The 24,612-nt window shown below is 37.8% G+C and overlaps 1 non-coding gene across 1 annotated transcript; it reads left to right on the top strand.

The window, feature by feature from the left end:
- Positions 1-6,018: 6,018 nt before the first annotated feature.
- Positions 6,019-6,125, top strand: LOC141681742 (small nucleolar RNA R71). The gene has a single exon (XR_012559166.1). It is a non-coding gene; the product is annotated as a small nucleolar RNA R71 (small nucleolar RNA).
- The last annotated feature ends 18,487 nt before the right edge of the window (positions 6,126-24,612 follow it).

Here is a 24,612-nt window from a genome sequence, read left to right as displayed (position 1 = left end):
GCTGCTGGCAACTGCAACTGCTCATGAGCCGGCCAGTTCACTCCCACTGCTCGGCATAGCTTCGTAACCGTAGATGCATAAGGGATGTTCATATGCTTCGCTCCCCTCAAAAACTTCAGAATTCCTTGGTAGATAAACTCACCAAGGTCCACATAGTATTCCTCATTCAGAATTCCCCACAACAATTGTGCTCTCTCAACTGTGACCTCGTGTGCATGCGAAGAAGGCAAAATATTAGCACAAATAAATGCATTCCATGCACGGGCATACCTGTTCATGGCGATCGCCGGAAAGTGACGATACTCATTAGTGCCGGTCTTGCAGGTCCAAACTGTGCCTGGTCGACAGAGAGTCGCACAAATCAAATCCAAGTCAAAATCCTCAGCAGTCTTTTCATTCCAGTTCTCCTCATCGGGCTTCCTCTCTCGCTGTCCAATCACACGGCGAATCACCGCAGAATGATAATCAACCGTCAGCCCTCGGACCACAGAAAACCCATTCTTTTCGGCCTTCGCGTTCGCGTAGAATTCGCGAACAACGCTCATCGGTACCACTTCGAGTGACTCACAAAAAGCTATCCACCCCTTCTCTGCAATCATGGGCAGCAACTCACCATCCCTCCCCGATGGTAAAAACCCCCTCTCCTTCAGAATCGGCTTCCCCAACAGCCTAGTGTACTCCTCCTCCGCGGCTCTGTCAGTTAACCGAGGCCTTGCAGCAGTACCCCTCGATGAATCAGCAGTAGGAACTGTGCTGCTGCTGTCAATAGTGCGTGCTCTCTTGGGTGCCATTGATTCGTGAATAAAAGTGTGTAAGAACTGATTTTTGATGTTTGTGAGAGGGTTTAAGTGTAGGAAGTTTGTGGGAGATATGTAGGATAGGTGTATGTATATATAGGGTGTGGATTAGATTAGGGTTTGGGAATTAAGGGGTAAAATGATGGGGTAGTGGTAACAAATCGTGGGTTTATGGGCTAAAACTGTTTTTGTGTTTCTTTTTTTTTCTTTTTTTTTTTCTCTGAACTGTAAAAAAATTCTGGTACTCGACCCCTGAGCGGTCGCTCAGCAAAGCTGAGCGGGCGCTCAGCTTGCTGCGCGGTCGCTCAACAAAGCTGAGCGGGCGCTCAGGGGGTCACTGGAAAAAAAAAATTTCATCCCCTGTTTTCTGATTTTTTTGTGTTTTTGGATAGGTTATTAACTTCTAAGGGTTCCTGTAACAAAAATTCATGGGTTGCCTCCCACGCAGCGCTTCTTTTTCGTCATTAGCTTGACGTTTCGTACCCTTCTCAAGTAGTCAACAAAATGGCACTAACCACTTCTCGGTTTGCCATGTCCCCATAGTAGTGCTTCAACCGCTGACCGTTAACCTTGAATGCTTGGTCCAGATCATTCTCAAAAATTTCCATCGCTCCATGCGGAAATACAGTTTTGACAATAAAAGGTCCAGACCACCTTGATTTCAACTTCCCAGGAAAAAGTCGGAGCCGAGAGTTGAATAAGAGAACTTGTTGCCCTGGCACAAATAACTTTGGATGTAGCTTCCTATCGTGCCACCTCTTCACCTTTTCCTTATACATTTTGTTATTTTCGTACGCTTGAAGTCAAAATTCATCAAGTTCATTAAGCTGAAGCATTCTTTTCTTACCAGCTGCATCTAAATCCAGGTTCAACTTCTTCAATGCCCAGTAGGCCTTATGCTCAAGCTCCGCAGGTAGATGACATCCCTTACCGTACACCAACTAAAACGGTGACATCCCAAGTGGAATTTTGTATGCTCTTCTGTAAGCCCAAACACCTTCATCGAGCTTTAAAGACCAATCCTTCCTTGACGGACAAACAACCTTCTCTAGAATGCGCTTTATCTCTCTGTTAGACACTTCCGCTTGACCATTTATTTGCGGATGATAGGCAGTAGCTACTCGATGATTCACATTATAATGCTGCATCATAGAAGTGAACTTACGGTTGCAAAAATGCGATCCTTCATCACTTATGATTACCCGAGGTGTTCCAAACCTTGTGAAAATTTGCTTATGAAGAAAATTTAGCACTGCCTTTGCATCATTTGTCGGTAAAGCTTTAACTTCGACCCATTTTGAGACATAATCGACTGCCAGCAAGATGTACTGATTATTGCAAGACGAGATAAAAGGCCCCATGAAATCGATTCCCCACACATCAAAGACCTCGACTTCAAGCATCACATTTAATGGCATCTCATCCTTCCTTGACAAATTTCCCACTCTTTGGCAACGATCACACCTTAAAACAAACTGATGAGCATCCTTGAACAAAGTAGGCCAAAAAAACCTGCTTGCAGAATACGAGCTGCCGTCTTCTCACCACCATAGTGTCCACCATAAACCGTGGAATGGCAGTCTCGTAATATCCCCTCCGTCTCACAGAACGGGATACATCTCCTGATGATCTGGTCAGCTCCCTGTCTAAACAAATATGGTTCATCCCACATATACCACTTCACCTCATGCAGAAACTTCTTCTTTTGAGCGGATGTCAAATTAGGAGGCATTATATTGCTGACAAGATAGTTTACAATATCTGCAAACCATGGTTCTTCCTCCTGAATTGCAAACAACTGCTCATCCGGAAAAGATTCATTGATTAACGTCATATCCTGTGAAGTAGAATCGGGATTCTCCAATCTAGAGAGATGGTCAGCTACTTGATTCTCAGTACCTTTTCTATCTTTGATCTCTAACTCAAATTCCTGAAGTAAACGAACCCAACGAATGAGTCTCGGCTTTGAATCCTTCTTGGAAACCAGATAGCGAATAGCCGCATGATCATTGAATACTGTTACTTTCGTACCAAGTAGATACGATCGAAATTTCTCAAAACCAAAGACTATAGCCAAAAGCTCCTTCTCAGTAGTTGTGTAGTTCAATTGGGCACCATTTAAAGTCTTACTCGCATAGTAGACCACATGGAAGAGGTTTTTCTTGCGCTGTCCCAGAACTGCACCTACCGCATAATCACTCGCATCACACATCATCTCAAACGGTTCTGTCCAATCTGGTGTTGTAATAACTGGTGCAGTGATCAAACTCTTCTTGAGAGTCTCGAATGCTGCCAAACATTCATCATCAAATTTGAAAGGCACATCTTTCTCAAGCAAATTGCACAACGGCTTAGATATCTTTGAAAAGTCCTTGATGAATCGCCGATAAAAACCCGCATGACCAAGAAAACTACGGATTCCTTTCACAGAATTAGGTGGGGGAAGATTTTCAATGACTCCCACCTTGGCCTTGTCCACCTCCAGACCTTTTCTAGAGACCTTATGCCCAAGGATAATGCCTTCACGCACCATAAAATGACATTTCTCCCAATTGAGCACCAAATTAGTTTCCACGCATCTTTTGAGTACGGCGCGCAGATTATTCAAACATTCATCATATGAATGTCCAAAGATGGAAAAGTCATCCATGAACACTTCGACGTTATTTCCAATCATGTGAGAGAATATAGCCATCATACATCTCTGAAAAGTGGTCGGGGCACCACATAACCCAAACGAAATTCTGCGAAAAGCAAACGTGCCAAATGGACAAGTGAAGGTAGTCTTTTCCTGATCCTCTGGTGCAATACAAATCTGATTATACCCGGAATAACCATCCAGAAGACAAAAATACTCATGACCCGCCAATCTGTCAAGCATCTGATCAATAAATGGAAGAGGGAAGTGATCCTTCCTTGTGGCTTTGTTCAATTTTCTATAATCCATGCATACTCTCCATCCTGTAACTGTTCGAGTAGGGATGAGCTCATTCTTTTCATTTGCGACCACAGTGATACCTCCTTTCTTAGGTACACATTGTACGGGGCTCACCCACGAGCTGTCAGAAATAGGATAAATGATGCCTGCATCCAGCCATTTCAGAATTTCTTTCTTCACCACTTCCGTCATGATGGGATTCAGTCTTCGCTGCTATTCCATAGTTGGCTTACTACCTTCCTCTAGCAGAATTTTATCATACAATATGAAGGACTTATCCCCTTGATGTCTGCTATGGTCCATCCTATAGCCGATTTGAATTCTCTCAAAATCCTTAAGAGCTTGTCTTCCTCACTACCTGAAAGGTCAGATGAAATAATAACAGGTAACGTAGATGAATCACCTAAAAAAGCATACCTCAAGTGTTCCGGTAATGGCTTGAGCTCCAAGGTAGGTGCTTCCTCTATTGATGGTTTGAGCTTCCCTTCAGCATTCTTAAGGTCAGAAGTACCAAGAGATTCAAACGGTATGTCCAGCTTTCGCTTCCAGGGAGAAGCGTTCAGATATTGTAATTGCTCGTTGCCATCTTCATCATCGCTGTCAAAATCCCCCACTAAGGCCTTTTCCAATGCATCAGACATTAGCATGTGATCGAGTTTCGAAGTAACCGCAGAATCAATCACATCCAATTTTAAGCACTCCTCATCTTCTGTAGGAAATTTCATTGCCTTGAATACATTGAAGGTCACATCCTGATCTTGGACCCGCATAGTAAGTTCACCTTTTTGCACATCTATCAAGGTACGGCCAGTAGCCAAGAAAGGCCTTCCCAAGATTATGGGAATCTTCTTATCTTCCTCAAAATCCAGAATAACAAAATCTGCTGGAAAGAAGAGCTTATCCACCTTGACAAGCACATCCTCAACTATGCCCCTTGGGTAAGTAATGGAACGGTCAGCCAATTGTAGCGACATGTATGTGGGTTTTGGATCAGGCAGATCCAGCTTTTTAAAGATCGACAACGGCATTAGATTAATGCTTGCTCCCAAATCACAAAGGCACTTGTCAAAAGTCAGATTGCCAATGGTGCAAGGAATGGTGAAGCTTCCTGGATCTTTCAGTTTTGGTGGTAACTTTTGCTGCAGAACAGCGCTGCATTCTTCCGTGAGAGCAACGGTTTCAAGGTCATCCAGTTTCACCTTCCTTGAAAGAATAGTCTTCATAAACTTCGCATAACTAGGCATTTGTTCCAGAGCCTCAGCGAAAGGTATATTGATGTGAAGTTTCTTGAACACCTCCAGAAACTTCCCGAACTGTCTATCCAGCTTTTGTTGCTGCAATCTCTTAGGAAAAGGTGGTGGAGGATAGAGCTGTTTCTCCCCTGTATTAGCCTCAGGCAGAGTGTGTTCAACAGTAGTCTTCCTTGGTTCCGCCACTTTCTCCTTTTGCTTTGGGTCTTCATCTCTAATTTCAGCTTCTACTTCTTTTGCCTTTTCAGCATCAGCTACTTTTCCAGACCTTAAGGTAATAGCCTTGACTTGCTCTTTAGCTTCCTTCCTACCTGGTACTTCCGTGTCACTGGGAAGAGTGCCAGGTTGACGATTGAGCACTGCATTGGCTAATTGACCGATTTGATTTTCCAAGGTCTTGATGGAAACCGCCTGACTCTTGCACAACAGCTTAAGTTCCTCAAAATCAGCACTAGTAGGTACAGCTGTACTTCCCTGTTGAGGATATGATTGCCTTGTAGCATACTGCTGTGGTTGCTGGAATCCAGGTGGGTTAAAATGTTTACTCACTCCTTGCTGATATGGTGGCTGAATAGCATTCTGATTATTCCCCCAGCTGAAATTTGGATGATTTCTGTTGTTAGGATGATAGGTCGCTGGTACAGGCTGCTGTTGTCGCTGATAGTTATTCACATACTAAACAGATTCATTGACAAGAGAACACTGATCCGTAGCATGAGAACCTGCACAAAGCTCACAAACCATAGCTATTTGATTAACTCCATATGTAGCCAGAGAATCAACCTTCATTGATAGCGCTTGGAGCTGGGCTGCAATAGCGGTGGCTGCATCAACTTCCAGAATATCTGCTACCTTGCCTGACGTCATCCTCTGAGTTGGGTTTTGATGCTCATTTGCAGCCATCGTCTCTATAAGATTATACGCCTCAGTATAGCTTTTAGCCCATAAGGCGCCTCCAGCTGCTGCATCGAGCATAGGCCGAGATTGGGCCCCCAAACCATTATAGAAGCCAGTGATCACCATCCAATCTGGCATTCCATGATGTGGACATTTTCTCAACATTTCCTTGTAGCGTTCCCAAGCCTCGCACATAGAATCTGTAGGTTGCTGCGCAAACTGAGTAAGAGCACTCCTCATAGCAGCAGTCTTTGCCATCGGATAAAACTTCACCAGAAACTTTTGCGCAAGATCTTGCCACGTAGTGATGGACCCAGCTGGTTCAGAATGTAACCAGTCTTTAGCCTTGTTCCTCAGTGAGAATGGGAAAAGCCTCAACTTGATAGCCTCATCAGTCACGCCATTATACTTAAAAGTGTTGCAGATCTCGACAAAATTCCTTATGTGCATGTTGGGGTCTTCAGTTGCCGCTCCTCCAAAAGAAACAGAATTCTGCACCATCTGAATAGTGTCCGGCTTGATTTCAAAGGTGTTAGCTTGAATAGCCGGATGAAGGATGCTTGACTGAATTTCATCAATTTTAGGCCGAGAAAAATCCATAAGAGCTGGATCAGCTTGAACAATACGATCTCCCATGTTTACTGGTTCTTTCTGCTCAGTTCCTGAATCCGAATCCTCAAAATCTAACTTCTCCGGAATATCAAGAACTTCGTCTGTCTCCTCAGCTGTATCTAAAGTCCTCTTGCGAGCACGAGAATGAGTTTGCATAAACGCTTGCTAAAGTACCTGAAACACAACCAGAAAAAAATAAGTAACTACTACGTCCTAATCACTGATTCCTAATGACCAATGATGGTAAGTACATAAACTAAACAAATACGCCGAGTCCCCGGCAGCGGCGCCAAAAACTTGTTAGGGCGAAAACACGCGCTAATATTCACGCAAGTATACGCGTTCGCAAGTAATATAGAATACTTTCTAGTTCGTTCCCACAGAGACTCAGACTGAATTATTGTCTAATTAAACTCACTCACCAATGTATGATTACTTCTCAATGTTAAGATATTAACACTTAAAATTGTTGATTAAATATTAACTACAATTAACTACTTAATTAACCACTTAACTAACACTTCAATTTATCAATAATAAAACACTCATGAGATCACAACTTCATTATTACTTCCTTCTATAGCCATTGTTATTACCTTTAGCATGTGACAGTGATGATATTAATCGAATAACACGAAACTGATAAAAGCCAACTTTCATTGTACTAATACCATTCTACCAAGCATCCACAATTAAGATAGAAGTTGAATAGTCATCAATTATGTTGAGTTCCTATATGTCTACAGAAATTGACAACACAACGATTTAAGCACAAGTTATTCCTTTTGATTACATAGGGCAAATAAAACTGTTAGAGTTAATCATGCACAACATACATGAACCTATGCTAGCATGGCAAGTTCTAAATCTCAAGATCCACCGTCGCTTCACAAGAGATTAACACCCTATCTTATATGTTCGCGACGCACATAAGACGAATATGCATAACCAATACTAGATATCATGCAATCATCACACACTAAAGTATTAAACAATTAACTAAAGAATTCCATAATAAATCCCTTGCAACCCCATGATCACGATTAGCCCATAATAGCACTTATCGTCATCATGGGTTCATATGAAATCATGATAAACAAACACAAGAAAATAATAACTAAACTAATTATATTAAAATAGAGTACGTCACAAGAGTAAATAAGTTTAAAGCAATAAAACTAGCATCCAACATTACAACGAAACAAGAATCACAAGAAAATATGCTTCCTCTTCGTTGCGGTATGCTAAATTGGTCTTCTTCCTTATCTCCTTCGCTCCTTGCATAAAAACACAATCTCCTTCAATTCACACTTGTGAAAACGTCTCAAATCTACTTATATAATAGTCCCATAAAACTCAGATTACATAGAAGTGGAAACCAAACAGAAGTAGAAGTCCTAAAATAATTTGTTTTTTTTCCCGACCCTGCGCGGCCGCTCAGCATAGCTGAGCGGGCGCTCAGCTTGCTGCGCGGCCGCCCAGCAATGCTGAGCGGGCGCTCAAACCTCTACTGGAAAAATTCTGATTTTGCTCCGTTTCTTCGCCGTAATCTGCCCATTCTTTCCTCTCGCAATGCTGAACACATGCCAAGGCTTATTTTTGATGATTCTTCCCCCGAAATGCAACTAAAACCCTGAAATGCATAAACACTAGAAAAACGCATCAAATACATAAAATACTTGATTTCAAGACACCAATTTAAGCCATTTTAAGACGTTCTAAGTGGTATAAAATGCCACTTATCAATTCTACAATTAAAAGGGATACGGTTGATAGCGAGGTTTCCCAGTTTAATGTGCGAGCTAGAATTCCATATTGAGTTGGATCGAGCTAGCAGAAGCTTGTGGCGGTAGTGAGATAGTAAGATTGTAAGAATAATTTTATTATAAGTTGTAAGTTAAACTAGTTGGGATTTGGTACGTTGTAATAAAAATTAAGGTTGTGGTTTGTTTTCATACTTTAACCTGTTGCGATCCGTGATTATGTGAAACAGGGTCATTGCAAATAATATTTCCTATACAGGTTTATATTGTGCATGTGTTGTGGACCCCAAACTTCTGACCCGGGTTTGGAGGGTGCCACAGGTTGGTATCAGAACTACAGGTTATAAGTCACTGAAACAAGCCTAGATTGTCGGGATTGGGTAGAGGGTTAGGATTAGGAATAGGAAATAGAAAGATAAGACGTTGTGAGGTTGAGTGCGATTGTATAGTAGGTCTCCGGCACGGTTTGTATTGCGACTCGGGATTCTTAACTTGCGACGTGATCTCCGGACAACGGCAATGGCAGATCCTGATTTCTCTATATAATCTGATCGTTTGGAGCTTCTCGTTCAAGGATCATCATTTTCTTTCAGATTGGACTTGCACCTTATTTCTCCACCAGCATTAATGGTACTACCTTCTGTTATAACGGTTGCACTTCTTCAAGCTATTCTACGCTAATTTTCCGCCTCTTGACGCGAGAATACCTATTCAAGAACTTCTATCTATTTATTCTTGTTTCACTGGACATTTAGCTGTGAGTGTATCTCTTTAGTTTACCCTACATCATGTTCTGTACCCCCAGTTTAGAACTTGTCCTATGAAGTGATTGTATCTACGAGGATGGATTAGAGAATTACAGTAAATGGTGAGCGCTTGAGATATAAATAAAGGTGAGAAGAAGTTTAGAGAGAAGATTTAAGTGTTTCAGAGAATAGCTGTTATCGGGTTAAAAGAAGCCATTAGTGACTACGCCATCCGCGAATAATTATGGGATGGATTAGCTGAATTTTGAAAAGAGCTAGAGAAAAAGGTATAAATCTAAAATTTTTGGTGGAATTAAATGATGGTGCTATGATAAATGCCATATGTAAAGTAGTGATGTGATGTGATATGGGCAAACTTTGTTTTATGAAATAGACTTGTTGACTATTGGATAGCCTGTCCTACTTAATTACTGCAACGATAATGTATGGGAGCCTTGATGTGAAGCTACGAATAAGATAATATACAACAACAATTGAAGTTTCATCGATTAAGGAAGGTAAGTGGACTCGATAAAGGAGAAAAGGTAGATCGAAGCGAACGGACCTTTATGTGATTGTTTCTTTAAATTGGTACCTTGTTATAGGTCGGAAGGACAACAACCAACTCATATAGTAAGGACAACCGGACTTGTGATTTTCAAACTTTTTTTAAACAAGTTTTCGAAAAAGATTTTTTTTTCTTTACAAATTTTTAAAAGCCTTTTCGAATAAAATGATTTTTAAACATTGGTTGTCAAGTTACTACTTGAGTTTCTTGTTTGTTGGAAAACCTGGATTACCTGGAAGGATGCTGTTTCAGACTTAATATTGCTAATTTCGAGAATGAAGTAACCTATGATTATGAAGAAATTGATTATTCTTAACAGTAAAGTGCAAGTATTGTTTGATAAAATTTACAACAGAATCAGCGTACGGAGTAACTATACATTCAATTACTAGGAATATCAAAGTTTGAAGAATTCATTGATTTAACAGAAGCCGGAGCGTGATCGAAGAAGATTGGAAAGATTTCTAGACCTCTCTAAAAGCATAATATTATTAACAAAAGGATCGTTATGTTGAATGGTATGTGGTTATTCTAAATTAAAAGAGGAATCTCGAAGTTACCTGGTAGGAACGCTATTATGATCGAATTGTTAAGGTATCATACGTGTAAGTGCGATGTTAAAGACGCAAAACTGAGCAAGTAAGAATTCATTATAATGCTTGGTTGCGAAGACATTTCAGCGTACTTTCTAAAGTTGTTATAGGATACAATTGGGATATGATCGAACGAGCTCGAAAGATAAATACAAGTGAAATGTGGATGGTGACCAATGGTATCGTTCTAGTTTTCAATATTATAGCATATGTTCCTTCTCAATCCCTAAAAATGTATGAACTTCTTTTCTCAAATAAACTCTTTTCTATAATAACGAAAAGGAGGATATTCCATTCCTTTCAAACTCATTTGCTTCCCTCAAGTTTTGCTTTCTGATTGGGACAAACAGTGTTATGATGAGATACTTTGTCAGAACGACGAAGAGTCGGGTGGGACGCCACCTAATCATGTGCTGTATGCCATATGTAATAACCCCAATTTTTGGAAATTTTTGAAACCTTTATGAATAGTGTTTTTGCTGAATGAGAAAACTTTTCATGCCCCACTATGTAGGGATTCTGTTATGGATATTCTGAGATTTTATTAGTACTCTATATGGTATATAAGTGTATGTAAATATCGTCAGAATCCAATTCCGAATACTTTGATTTTTCCCGGAAATCCACTAGATACGAAAAGAATTGAGTATAAGGTAACAGGATAAGAAGGATTAAAATTAAAGGATTATAAGAGAGGATCATAAAAGGAATATAATATATTGAGAAAGGTTAAGGGAACCTAAGTAATAAGATCCTGGGTATGATCCCTCAAACGATAAACGAAAATGAAAGTTAAGCGAACCGTATAACAGATCAGCGGTCATTAGGCAAACAATTAGGAAGTTAATCAAAGAGATTAGAGGGGATGATGTCATCCAACCAATGGGAAGAGGACAAAGAGGGAAGGATGACACCACATGATGACATAAGCATGACATAGAAGGGAAGGAAGTGTGGTTGAATTATAACCACACAAAATCAAGGTTAATTAAGTAATTAACCTAAAATAACTCAAAATTCAACCAACCAAGCAAACATTTCATTTTTCACCAAACAAAACACAAAAACTCCTCCATTTCTTCATGAAGCTCTCGGCTTCTTTTCTTAAAAAATGAAGATCCAAGCTCCACCACTTACTATTTAGCAAGGTATTTATCTAAGCTTCCCCATGGATAGTTACATACTTCCTATAAGTTTAAGCTTCTAATTCCAAGCCAATCTTTTTCTATAAATCATGGAAGAAGATGGTGAATAGTGTTTTTCAAGAACTAAAATTTGTGTTCTTGAAGTTTTGTTTAGATTAAGCTTGGATAAGGACTTTAAGGGTGATTCCAAGCCATTCTCTTGATTCTCCACTCTCCAAGGAAGGTATAAACTCCAAACCCTAGCTTTAGTTTTGAGTAATTAGGAATGAATATGTTTGATATAGTATATGTGAAGCATGATGCTTGTTTGTTTAAAGTTTGGTTGAGTTTGTAGAGATTAGTTGGTTTGGTGGTATTTTTGGAGTTGTAAATCTTGATAATTAGTTAAAGAACCTAAGTAAAGCTTTTAGTTCATGTGGGGAATAAGTATAAATTGTTAATGTTGAGTGTTGGGGCTGTTATGATGTAGTTTGGATGGAGTTTCGATTGGGTTGTGAATTGGGGTTGAATTGTGGTGGATTTGGAATGGTATAAATTTGGGTAATCGCGTAAACGTAGCCGTCGTAATATCCGATTTACTTTAGACTGCTTTTGTTCATAACATTAGGACCCGAGAACTTCCTGCTAGGTTTTGACCATTGCCATGTTTAGATATTTCATGTTACGAGCTTCGTTTTGATATGTAGTTCGTTTGATTCCGATGTACGGTTTAGGAGAAACGACCGTTTTAAGTAAAGACGTTTCACGAACGAAACATTACCCCTCGCCTTACTTTGAAACCTTGGTTAAGGACCTTAAAGGACTAATTGAAGTATGAAACAATTATGTTAAGTGTGTTAGGCAGTTGGTAAGACACTCGCGAAGGAATCGCCTTAAAACTCGTAATGGTTAAATTATTAAAAATGGTGGAGCCAAAGGTACTCGAGTGACCTAAGAGAATCAGTAAGCGCAAAACGAGCGTTAAAGTCTGAGTTGGTTAGAGTATAGATTTAAAAGTGACTTTGGTTTAATTCCAACTTACTTGTTGCTTATAGGTTACCAGACTCGTCCCGAGCCTTTTATCACCCTCAGTCGCTCAGGCAAGTTTTCTACCCGTTATACTGTTGTTGTGATGTATACATATGTATATGCATTATCTTGTGATAGATGCATGATGGTTAATTAGCAAATTCTTGCGATATATTGTTGCATGTGATATGGTATATATGCATGCCTGTTTCGTATTCTTGATACATATATCTGTTGATTCAGTTGATAATACCTATGCTAGAGATAAGCGGTATTTGAGTTTACCCTTAGTATAGGGGATCAAAATATTTCTAAACCGGGAGTCGATGTTCCCGAGTATAATATATATATTTTTAGATATATATGGTTATAGTTTTCAAAACTATTAATCGAATAAGGTTTATTCGATAACTTTAAGTTTATTTTATTATATGAATATTATTTCGAATATTCATTCGAGGGCTTATGACTCCTTTATTTTATTATATGAATATTATTTCGAATATTCATTCGAGGGCTTATGACTCAGCTTATATTATTTAATGAATATTATTTGAATATTCAATTGAGGATGTATGACTCACTTTATTTTATTTAATGAATATTATTTATAATATTCATTCGAGGACTTATGACTCCTTTATATTATTTAATGAATATTACTTGAATATTCATCTGAGGACTTATGACTCCTTTTATTTTATTTATTGAATATTATTTTGAATATTCATTTGAGGATCTATGACTCCGATTATTTGCTGAGATATATTCTTTATTTTATTAAAGAATAAGGTGTCGATAATCAAACTTATTTTTGATTATTCAAATAAAGATAGAACTTTCGTATAAGTATATCTTTGGTTATTTAATACTCATTTCAAGTATAAGTCTTACAACTTCTACTTCAATTATTTGTATAAAGATTATTCTTTATGGGAATATTATTTAAATAATAATATTCAGATATTTTCTAAAAATATTGGGACTGAGTTACTTCATTAAATCAGCATTACTCCAAACACTCTTTAAAGTGTTTTCGAGTCTTCAAAATGATTTTTAAAAGTTAGAGCGGATCCTAAAACTCATTTTTATATTTAAGATCTTCCTTTTAAAGGGGATTTAAATACTCGCTCAAAACCTGAGGGATCCGGCTCTGTGGTGTATTTTATATTCGCAACGAGGTTGCTGTTTTGATAAATGAATTGATTACTTACCCAAGGTTCGGGAAGTAAGTCCATCTATTGAGTCGGCATAAGCAACATGGGCTCAGTGGGCGTCCATGAAAGTGTAAGTGGCTCAGTGGGAGTCCATCAAATGCGTAAGTGGCTGAGTGGCAGTCCAGCATAAGGTCCTATTACGGCCAGGGTGATGACCAGTGGGGAATTCGTCCATCTACTAGTATAAAAGGTTACTTATTGGTATCTTTGCCTGATCAGCAAGATATCAGGTTTATGCCAAGGTTTTCTCCTTTCCAAATTCATTGGATATTGCAACTCTGTTTATTATTTTCATAACAGAGGTTTTCAAGGAGTGTATGAAATGTATATATATAGGTGTATATATATATCGGGACTTAATGAAGTATCTCGTAACTTCATTATTTATAATGATATTCAAAGATTGAATCTATTCAAATCTTGTCTTGTAGTCTCATGTATGTGATGAACTTTTGAAACAGATTATAACTTGAACGGTGGTAGTTCAAGTAGTATTCGGAAAAGATATAAGTATATTGGAGTATCTTGTAACTTCATCTTTTCAACTTATATCTGGTTAATGATTATCTTATGCATGACAAATATTTTCACAAAAACGTTGAAACAAGGTTAGATATATGAGATCACCTTGCAACGATATTTTTATACAGTTATAAACTGGAACTCTGTGTATATTATGCATGGAAGAGGACTTCCAAGATTTTGAAAAGTATATATGTATATATACTGAATATTTTGCGACTTCATCGCATTAAGATATCAAACTTGGTTCATTTCTTCTTGACCAAGACTTTCGCGAGTACTATGAGAATGCTCATATATTGTAAATCATTATACATATTATTTTGGTGGGCTTGTTGCTCACCCTTGCTTTCTTCTTTCATCACACAACATCAGATAGACAGGATGAACAGGACCAAGCTTCCAATTCGCAAGCGGTTAGAAAATGTTCCGCAGTTTTCTGGAAGCGTTGATGCCGCCGTAGCTGAGGTAGGAGCTACCAATAGGCTAGGTTTTCAACTATTGATAAACCAGACTTATGTATAATATGAATTGTAAGAATGGCAAAGAAATGTAAATTTATTCAGAACCTTCTTGAGGTGTAATGACTTATTATGTGGAATAAAATGACTTGTGTTATTTTTTGGGTATTCATCTCTGAGACTATAACTTGCGGTGTGTGTGTATATTGTGGGGTCACAGTACGCAGGAATTGGTTGATTGTTAAGATTAAGTGTTGTTAAGGGATATGGAACTCATGACAACCCGAATCCCCGACCCCGGATTTGGGGGTGTTACACCATATGATACGAAAGACTGGCCATCTTAAGTACTAATGTGGTTGTCTCATTCATATTCAAATCCTTGTTTCTTCTTTCTTTTCAACTCTCAATTTTGTTGAATTGTGAATCCTTCTAGTTACTTCATTGTACTGTCGTTCTTTGTAAGAATTTTTCAAACAGAAATCAACGAATTATGGACCAAGCGGGCAAAGTTCCATCTACTTCTCACGCATGGAAATCAAACAAAGGCATATGACAAAAATTGCAAATCACTAGCCCAGTCAGAGATGCACTAAGAGTCAAGGGAATCTACTCCAATGAGGAATACGTCTCCAAGAACGAGAAACTGTGATGATATGGATGATTAGGGAATGCCTTATGTGTTACAGTATTAAAAGATGTGAGAGAACTTAATTGTTTATCTCTCAAGATTTTGTTGATAAGATGAATTACCCTATTGAATTGATAAGATTGTGATTAAAGGACTAGCAAGTCAAGAACGTGTGGTTGTTAAATAAGTAAGTACCAATGGTGAAATTGAGATTCCTGGCAATAAGTGGTGCAGAATTGATATCATGGAAGATTAAAGGATTTGATATTATTCTAAGAAATGGATTAACTGCTAAAGCGTGATGTCCAGACAGACCGTCGTGATGAAAAGATAATTCTGAGGACGCCAAATGAGAAGGTGATGAGGTTCAGAAGATAAAAGAAGGAAAAGAATTTGTTAATAATGATTACGGTGATCAAGATATGAGCATTATGGTGATTACGAGATAGATAAAAGTCAGAAGCAAACAAAATTTGAAGATTTTATAGCAATTAAAAAGTTTCAAGATATGTTTCCAAATGAGTTATCAACATTTCTTCCCGATAGAGAAAGGAAGCTCGCGATTGACTTAGCGCCTGAGACGAAGTCAGTGACTACGGCCTTACCCAAAATGGCACCAGTTAAAATGAGGAAGTTAGCAAGTATACGCAAGAGATACTAGAAGAAGAAGCGATTAGACCCAGTGTATCCCATGAGGTGCACCGATATTAATTGCTGACAAGAAAAGAGGGAAGTATGAGATTATGTGTCGATTAGCGAAAACTCAACAAGTTTACTATCAAGAGCAAGTATCTTTTACCTCGAACCAATTATTTGTTTGAGCAAATGAAAGAAGCAAAGTACTTTTATAAGATTGATTTAAGACTTGGTATTTCACCAATTGAAGATTAAACCTATGGATATATCAAAGATAATTTTCAGAACTAGGTATTGTCCTCGTATTGTCATTTGGATCAACCAATATACCAGTAATATTTGAACTTGATGGACAGAAACTTTAAGGAATATATGGATAAGCTGTAGTGTAACACTTAAAGTCAATGGAGACCCATGCAAAGCATTTAAGGATAACTGGGAAGTTAAAGAAGAAAGAAGTTGTATGAAATATAGTCTTAGCATAAATAGTCAATGTGGAGAAGATCAAAAGAGATCTAGTAGAAATTAAAGTTATTATGAAGGAAGGCCAAAAGCACCAACAAAAGTAAAAAGTTTACCCTGGACTGGTTATTATTGAAAATTGGTTCAAGATTTCTTAAAAGTTGCAACGCCTTCAACGAAGCTAACCAGGAAAAGCAAGAAATTTATATGAAATGGAAAAGGGTAAAGAAATTTTTGCGGAGTTAAAAGAGAGAATGCTTACAGGATCTGCTTTATCATTTCGAAAGTATCAAGGAGATTTGGCAGTTTATAGTGACGCTTCTCATAAGGGGATAGGATGTGTGTTGATGCATCACAATAAAGTTATTGTATATGCACCCAGAAAACTGAAACCTTATGAGCAGAAGTATCCTACTTATAATAGGGACTAACAATAAAAATATTTATTTCGAAAGATTGGGAAACATAATATGTATGGAGAAAGGTGTAAGATCTATATGAACCATAAAAGTTTAAAGTATGTATCCACGAGGAAAAGCAAATGTAGTGGCAAGCGATGAGCAAAAAGGAGAATAAAAAACATAGAGACTATACCAGAAGAATTAACTATAGGATTCTGAAGGTTGGAATTGGAAGCTAAAGTTCGTAATCCAAAAGGAAGAAAGATGGATAGTGTGACCTTTCAGTTGAAGTTGTGAAGGGAAAGATAAGATGTCAACAGAGGATAATGGATCACGGATGATAGCAGTTAGTAAGAGGAAATTTATGCGCCCAAGGAAATGATCACAATATCTCTAGATTTTCTTCCAGCACTTGGATGCTACAAGTAGAAGAATTAAGAAATGAGATCCCACAGAAAAATTCACAACATTAAGTATTTAAGTTATTGAAGAGATGCCAGGATATATAGAAATTTAAAGAAAAATAGTGATAATCAGGTATAAGAAGCGAATTTCAAAATAGATTGGGAAGTGTTGGACACGCCAAAGAATTAAGGCGAAGTATTGGAAGCCTAATGAACAAGGCAGACCAGGAAGTGGTTTTACAACAAGCGAATCGTAAAATGTATTAGTGATATTATTGAAGAAAAGAAATGAGATTATGTACTGGTTAGCAGGAGTTCAATAAAACAACGAATAAGAATAAGTGACCTCTATAAAGATTAATTACCTATGAAACCTAATCCAAGAAGTGTGTTATGTCTCGAGAATTAACTTAAGATCTGACATGAGAACATATCAGAAATTACGATTAAAGTGAATTAAGAGCATTGCAAACCTTGGCGATATTATGTGAAATAACAAGTATATTAATCGTCGTTAAGGAATTAAGGGACATGGTGTAGAGTATAAGGATTACTTGGATAAGCAAACTGTATCCATTAATAACATCCTCAGCTACTCAAGGAATAAGAAAGTTTGCGTGGAATGCCTAAGGATTTTTCTCCAAAGATCATAAGGAAAGCAACTATACGTTGGGTCTTCAAGAATGAAATTTTGACTAAGGTTAATAAAAGATTCTGAATTAACCCATTAACAACTAACTAAGCAAAACTATATGGTAACAGATACCTTATGTCGATAGAAAGGATTGAATGTAATTAAGACCACAGAGAAGTTAGTAGACGAATTGGAAAGAGTGAAATTTGAAGTTCAAATACTTAAAGGTGATAATATGTGAATATATGAGATTACTTTTCAGCTTTAACTAATAAAAAGGACTAAAAAATGTTTAAATATTTGAAAACCAAGTTGAAAACGAGCACCGCCTATCATCCTAAAATGGAGAGTTAAAGTACGAAGGTGATTTAAGAAATGTAAGATATGTTGAAAAGTTGAGTTTTAAGAAAACAGGGGAATGAATAGTTATCATCGATGTCAGCTTTGGAATGCTACTTTATCAAGATTCATGAGAACACAAGTGTAAATCCTCATTTTTATTGAAATAAAGTGAGAGAAAGAAAGTTGTCAAATTCTAAATTGATTCAGCACACCAAGAACGAAGTAATATTGATTGAAGCAACTCAGAGTAGACAAAGAAAGAAGGCGAAATTATATTGAGAGAGAATAGGAGTATAGAAATAGGACCAGTAGTGTTAGTACAAGTTTCATCTTGAAAAAGACTAGATAAGTCTAAGTAGAAGAGACAGGTTAAGTCCTAAAGTTGGTGAACCATTTGAGGTATTGATAAATATAGATAAGGTTGTTCATGAGTTGGTGTACCGTCGCAACAGTGTGTACATATAGTGTGTTTAGTCTGTTAAAGATAAAAATGATAAGTATCTGATTTAAATTAAGTGATTGATCAGGAGTCAATGGGGCTCTTATCCAAGTTTGTTTTACATAGAGTGATCAATCCAAAATCTTGATCGATAAAGGCAAGTCCTTGGAAATGAATGCATACCTATTGTGAGTACGTTTGAACCCTCGAGTAGAAGAGTCTACTTAGAAATTAGAGTCAGATATGCTTGACAAATATCCTCACTTGTGTAACTAGACCAAAATATTTATAAGTATAAATATTTGAAGTGTCTCTAAAAATTGTTTTTATGATTTTATAATTACAATAATTATTTTTAGGATTTTATAAAATTGAGAAATCAATATTTCATTAATTATTTATCTTTAAATGATTTTCTGAGTATGTTTAATGGTAAAATCCATATTTAATTCTAAAATTCTTCAAAAATTATAAAACTCATATTTATTTAAGTTTGGAATATTCTGAGAATTTTAAAATTATTTTGGAAATTTTCGGGGTTAATTTCACCCGCACATTGTTTCGGTTATTTGTTAAAAGCGGGTATGAATTACGTTTCAATAATTATTTTAAAAATTACGAGAATTATGTTTTGTTAGTTTCAGAATAATTAGGAGATTTTAATATTATTTTGGTATTATTTGGATTAAAATTTAGTCACCCATTGTATCGTATAATCGATTAAAAACGATACAAGAAGATGTTTGCAACCAGGAAGTCTATACGTGTCAATTAATTGAACACGTGTTGAACAGAAAGGTTATATACGGGTACATTCGAGTTATTCATACAAAACCTCATCTATACACACACCTATAATTTTCTTTTCTCTCTCCAGAAATCTCTCATCCCTCCTTGATCAATCTCTCTCCGTTTTCTTCTCTCAATCTCTCATCTCTTCCTTACTCTCGATTTCTTTCCCTCTTTCCACTAATTTCCCTTTCTGGGGAATTGCTCTGGCCACCTTGGTCCTTCTTTTTTTTCTTCTGGCTGCCCTGTTGCCGCCGGTTTCCGGCAAGGTAACAGCGGTGATGTGTGCGTTGTTCGATTGTGTGGACTGTATATGCGTGTATTGTGTGTATATACAGGTGAGTGTGTGTGTGGGGTGGCTATGTTTTGGCCGCCGTTGCTGTCTCCGGCGACCCGCTGTTTGGCCGTTTCCTTTCTATTCGTGCGCGTGTGCACGTGGCTGTGTTGGTTTTATTGCTGCTTGGTTCAGTTGATTCTAAATTAAAATTTTTGTTATTTATGCTAGGATTTTTCTTGACTAATTTCATGAAATAAAATTTATCGTGTGGAAACAATTATTAATTAATTGGTGAAAATTCGCGATGGAAACCCAATTTATGCGGGCACCCGCGAATTTTTTCCGCCGTCGGCGAGCTGACGGTGGACTGTGATGTTTATTCTGAGTCCTAATATTTTAAAATAAATAAATTAGTTCGTGAGATTATCGTTGAAACGAGAATTTGATTTTACATTAAAGTCGAGTACGTAAATTAGTTGACGAATTGTGATTAGATTGATTGTTGAATTGAACTGGTGGTGGGAATTGTAGTTGTGAATTTGATTATTGTTGGTTTGACGTCGATTGATGTTTCGACAGGTAGTCCGATAAACCAAGGGGACGCTGCCCGATTTCCGGGAAAATCAAACAACGGAAATACGGGAGCGTATCCGAGGATTATCGGGACGTCGAGCGAGTATAAGTAAATACATATACGCATGTTTTATACAGAACCTGATTGTATGTTGTGTTGTATGTTTTGACCAAAACACAGTAACCCTAATTTCGTAAAATGACGAGTATACGTATTTTCTGAAAATGAACACTAGATTAATTTCGAGAATGTGAACCTTAATTGTTGTCTGTGTTATTCTAATATGAATGATTACGAGTCGGGTTTGAATATTGTTGGATAAGAATTAGTATAGAGGATATGTCAAGCATACCTAGACGTCTAACGTAGGATATTTCGGCCCTGTAGGTTATAGCCGAGAACTTGAAAGTGGACGATGGACAAAAGATAACCTACTGGTCAGTCGATGAACTCAGTAGAGTTTCAACAGAAAGACCTGAGTGTCGAAGTCGAATCCAATGGGATCTAGTGGTTAGAGGTTAGAGCCTGAGCAGCAGAGCCAGCTCAGAGTTAATCAGTAATAGTTGTAAATCCTTGTAAGGCAAGTACTTCCGAACTTTTCTTCAAGATTTATCGCAGTTATTTTTGAACTGTTTCATAATATGTCGCTCTTATTCAAAATAACTCTTGTTTATATTGCAAGTGCTTTAAACTATTTACCCTTGAACCCTGATTTTTCCTCATCATGAGCCGTAAGCCTTATTCTTTACAAACTGTCCTTTGTTGATCCTCAAACACCAAACCATACAAATATAATACTACTCTTCAAAGATATAATTACCAAACACCAAACACTGGAAGAAAATTGTTTGAAAACACAGAAACTTTTATACTCCAGCCATTCTTTATAACATCAAAGAACTATACCTCGAAAAATCATTATTTGTCTAATACCTGATTCTTTTACAGATTGAAAGCCGTTTCTTTTACATACCCTGATATACCCTTGTGATATCCATGAGTTTCCTTACATTTTATTCAAATATTTAATCATCATTGATTATGATCCGGTGTTATCGAATTATATTGTTTATCATATTGAACTGCTTTAGGATTGGATAGTTTTTATATATATGGACCAGATTCTTGGTCAGACCATACCAATGGTCAAGTTAGGCCAATGTGTGCCTTGGATCCAGTAATTAGAGCAGTGATGTGTGTTTTGCTCGGGGTTAGTGCGTGACTGATCAGCAGCCTAACCTTGGTTTTAAAACTTCAAATGAATATCCAATTCTAATGGTTAGTTAAAAAGAAACTTGATTCATTTGAATCATTCCACTTGATCATTGTTTAATCTCAGATATTGTTATTATGACTTGCTGAGCTAGTTAGCTCACTCTTGCGAATCTTTTTATGTATTCTACAGTTAAAAGGGATACGGTTGATAGTGAGGTTTCAGATTGAGTTGGATCGAGCTAGCAGAAGCTTGTGGCGGTAGTGAGATAGTAAGATTGTAAGAATAATTTTATTATCAGTTGTAAGTTAAACTAGTTGGGATTTGGTACGTTGTAATAAAAATTAAGGTTGTGGCTTGTTTTCATACTTTAACCTGTTGCGATCCGTGATTATGTGAAACAGGGTCATTGCAAATAATATTTCCTATACAGGTTTATATTGTGCATTTGTTGTGGACCCCAAACTTCTGACTCGGGTTTGGAGGGCGCCACAAGTAGGGCCTTAGATGCACTCTTCTCCCTGTGTAAGGGATGATTAGAGTCTTTGGGAGTGCATCTTTAGCTCTAACACTCCTTAGTTCTTCAATCTTCTTCAATACCAGTCTTCTTGCAGTAATGTTGAACCCAAAGTTCTTCTTGAAGGATGAATAAACTTTAATCAGTACAACTTGGCTTTCTTGAAGGATCCTGTGAAGAGGCCACTGAATCTCCTTTCCTCCCTTGTACTTGAACACTAACCTTTCAGGTAGGTTTCTGTATGCATCAATTCCTCTCACTTCATCTAGTTCATCCAGATAGAGGTTTAGATCAGAAAATTCTTTGATGTCACACAAGTACAGATAGTCTCCCTTACTGACTTTAGATTGAGCTTTGACTTGAGACTTGGATTTAAGAGGTGATAGCTTCACTTTCTTGACTACTCTTAACTTTGTCCTTTTTGGCTTGCTAAGGATTGGTAGATTGAATTCCGGAATTGGTATGTTCTCCCATTCTATTGGCTCATCCTTGGGCACAATAGCTTCACCATGAATATTCCTGTAAGGATCCACAACCCTGATATCTTCAAATACCACAGAGGGCTTTGATGTTTGAGTTTTAGATGGTGTGGATTCCTTAGGAAATTGATCCTCCAATTCCTTGTCAACAATATCCAGTTTCCTTTTAGTTCTTTTAGCCAATTCCTTCTTTTTTGGAGATTTCTTCTGTTGTTCAACTTGCTTCTTTGATTCAATAGCTTCAGATGGTTGAAAAGGAATTTGTTGTGATGAATTTACAGCATGTAGCTTGGCCAAGATAGCAATCTGCTCTTTCTTTTATTTAGTCTTTTTAGCATCCAGAGCATCTTGCTTCTTTTCCTGCTTCAATCTAGCCTTTTCTTCTCTCTTTGCTTTGAGCAAATTGAGGATGTCCAGCCACCACACAAATATATTTCCCATTTTTGAAAATCTTGGCAATTCTCCTTTTGGAAGCTGAATCAGCTGGATCTTTGTATAAAGCAATTGACCTTGACAGAAGCTTCTTCTCATCAGGCTTAGGTGTCTCATACACAGTGTCCAAAGGGTTATTCAATGATGATTTTGAGTAGTTTACCCTTGGTTTCAGAATTGTTTCAGCCTTTGGAGATTTGATATAAGAAGGTTGTCCTCTTTCTAGATAATTCATGCTCATCTCATTCACACTAATTTGCTTGACTTGAGAGTGATGGATGGCTGACTTAACTGGTTCCTTGACAAGTTCAAACTTCTTCAGTATTTCCTCATCAATCTTCTCCCAGTTGACTAAACTCAACTTTTCCTTATCATCTGCTCTTAAGTTGGCTGCTGCTGCATTGATCAGATCTATACTGTCTGTAACTGATGGCTTTGAGATAGTAATTGAAGGTACAATTACTTTACTGATTTGAATCTGAAGCCTCCCCCCCCCACTTGATCCTTTATCCCCCTTTTTGTTATCATCAATTTGAGTAGAGGAGGGGGTTTGAGCAGGCACCAGTTTTTGAAGTAGATCAGTCTGTTGGGCTTGATGGAGATGAATGGCAGTTAAAGATGCTTTCATGGCTGACATTCTTGTGTCCAAGGCATCTATCTTGGTTGACAGATCATAATTTTTCCTTAATTGCCTCTTGATGTCAAGCATTGTAGCTTTTTGAAGTTTAGAGTCTATCATGTCTGAAATAGCCTTTTTCATCTCCTCAATATCATTCTTCATAGTATTCACATCTCTAGCATGCTGGAAGCCCTGGATTTGTTAAAGTTGCAGGGAGGCTAAATGTGCCTGAAGGAGCTTCTTGGTGCTGGCATTGGTAGTGGTTTGAAGAGCAGTATTTGTCTGATTGATTAATTGGAATAGGGTTGTCTTGAAGTAATGCTCATCACAGTGCTTTGAGAATGCCCATGATGGCATACCTGACCTTGAACTTGAGCCTACTTCTCCCCCTATGTCCATTGCTTCATCTTCACTATCCCCACTCCCATCTCCAAAAAAATCAGTTGAACCACCAGTCTCATAGTCCACATCACCAGTTGTAGAAGGCAAAGCTGTGATGGCATCCTTAGCTCTCATTATAGACTGAGTGGTATGCACCAAATTTAGCATCCTTTCTGCATTGTCATTGTCCTGTTTAGCTAGAAGTTGATAAGCTGGAACAGGGTGAGTAAATGCCTCAGCATCAAGGGAAGTGGAATCTATAACAGCTTTAGGATGCTGAGATAGTCCTTCCCTCTCTGCATCCTGGACATTCATTGACTCACTAGAAATGACATCCATCCTTATTGCTCCAGTACCTGCATTTCTCTCATTTTCTCTCTTTTATTGCATCAGGGTCTTACACTAGCTCCCCACCCTCACACCCTCACCTTCACCTACTAAGGTGGGACTCCTCTCACTCTTTTTTGCCAATCCTGAAGAAATGGATTGCAGATTTTCACTCATTTCCTCTCATTTTTCCTGGGAGCAACCCAGACTCTCACTCAAAACACTCTTCTCTCTCAATCCTAAGAGTGACTGTACAACCACTAAATCTTCGGCAATTGAAATAATTGAGTTTGAAGTTGTGTAGAGATACTCGAAGGATGAGTGATATCCATTGAGTGAGTGGTTTTGGTCTCCGACGGATAACTGCTGTTAGGCTTATCCGTCGGGATACAGTCACTACTCGACGGATGAGAAATATTCGTCGAGAGAGTAGAAATGAATGAGCTGGGAATAGAAACTATTGTTGACTCTATGCTGATTGAAGATATTTTAGGTACAGATGACACAACAGTTCCTGAAAGAATTGGCAAGTGAGCCA

The sequence above is a fragment of the Apium graveolens genome, chromosome 8 (genome assembly GCF_009905375.1).
Source record: "Apium graveolens cultivar Ventura chromosome 8, ASM990537v1, whole genome shotgun sequence".
NCBI lineage: Eukaryota > Viridiplantae > Streptophyta > Magnoliopsida > Apiales > Apiaceae > Apium > Apium graveolens.
This window is presented reverse-complemented; position numbering and strand designations above follow the sequence as displayed.